The following is a 1,943-nucleotide window of genomic DNA, read 5'->3' on the forward strand; positions in this document are numbered from 1 at the left end:
TAACACTGAAACTGATAGAAACATATGAAAAAGCATATACTGTGTGTGCTGTGACTCTGCTTGTACAGTCAAGCGTTTTGGATGAGTCTGGCTCAATTTTGATGAAAAGTGACTAGTTTGTGTCGAATAACACTGAAAATGATAGAAACATATGAAAAAGCATATACTATGTGTGCCGTGACTCTGCTAGGACAGTCAAGCGTTTTGGATGAGTCTGGCTCAATTCTGATGAAAAGTGACTAGTTGTTGTCAAATAACACTGAAATTGATAGAAACATATGAAAAAGCATATACCGTGTGTGCTGTGACTCTGCTAGGACAGTCAAGCGTTTTGGATGAGTCTGCATCGATTCTGATGAAAAGTGAGTAGTTTTTGCCAAATACCACTGAAATTGATAGAAACATATGAAAAAGCATATACTGTGTGTGCTGTGACTCTGCTTGTACAGTCAAGCGTTTTGGATGAGTCTGGCTCAATTCTGATGAAAAGTGACTAGTTTGTGTCAAATAACACTGAAACTGATAGAAACATATGAAAAAGGATATAATATGTGTGCCGTGACTCTGCTTGTACAGTCAAGCGTTTTGGATGAGTCTGGCTCAATTCTGATGAAAAGTGACTAGTTGTTGTCAAATAACACTGAAACTGATAGAAACATAAGAAAAAGCATATACTGTGTTTGCTGTGACTCTGCTTGTACAGTCAAGCGTTTTGGATGTGTCTGGCTCAATTCTGATGAAAAGTGACTAGTTGTTGTCAAATAACACTGAAATTGATAGAAACATATGAAAAAGCATATATTGTGTGCGCCGTGACTCTGCTAGGACAGTCAAGCGTTTTGGATGAGTCTGGCTCAATTCTGATGAAAAGTGAGTAGTTTGTGTCAAATAACACTGAAATTGATAGAAACATATGAAAAAGCATATACTATGTGTGCCGTGACTCTGCTAGTACAATAAAGCATTAGGTGTGAGTCTGGCTCAATTCTGATGAAATGTGACTAGTTTGTGTCGAATAACACTGAAAATGATAGAAACATATGAAAAAGCATATACCGTGTGTGCCATGACTCTGCTAGGACAGTCAAGCGTTTTGGATGAGTCTGGCTCAATTCTGATGAAAAGTGACTAGTTTTTGTCAAATAACACTGAAACTGATAGAAACATATGAAAAAGCATATACTGTGTGTGCCGTGACTCTGCTTGTACAGTCAAGCGTTTTGGATGAGTCTGGCTCAATTTTGATGAAAAGTGACTAGTTGTGTCAAATAACACTGAAAATGATAGAAACATATGAAAAAGCATATACTATGTATGCCGTGACTCTGCTAGTACAATAAAGCATTAGGTGTGAGTCTGGCTCAATTCTGATGAAAAGTGACGATTTTGTGTCAAATAACACTGAAACTGATAGAAACATATGAAAAAGCATATACTGTGTGTGCTGTGACTCTGCTTGTACAGTCAAGCGTTTTGGATGAGTCTGGCTCAATTTTGATGAAAAGTGACTAGTTTGTGTCGAATAACACTGAAAATGATAGAAACATATGAAAAAGCATATACTATGTGTGCCGTGACTCTGCTAGGACAGTCAAGCGTTTTGGATGAGTCTGGCTCAATTCTGATGAAAAGTGACTAGTTGTTGTCAAATAACACTGAAATTGATAGAAACATATGAAAAAGCATATACCGTGTGTGCCATGACTCTGCTAGGACAGTCAAGCGTTTTGGATGAGTCTGCATCGATTCTGATGAAAAGTGAGTAGTTTTTGCCAAATACCACTGAAATTGATAGAAACATATGAAAAAGCATATACTATGTGTGCCGTGACTCTGCTAGTACAATAAAGCATTAGGTGTGAGTCTGGCTCAATTCTGATGAAAAGTGACTAGTTTGTGTCAAATAACACTGAAAATGATAGAAACATATGAAAAAGCATATA

This window comes from Thunnus maccoyii, chromosome 9, assembly GCF_910596095.1.
Source record: "Thunnus maccoyii chromosome 9, fThuMac1.1, whole genome shotgun sequence".
In the NCBI taxonomy this organism is placed as follows: Eukaryota; Metazoa; Chordata; class Actinopteri; order Scombriformes; family Scombridae; genus Thunnus; species Thunnus maccoyii.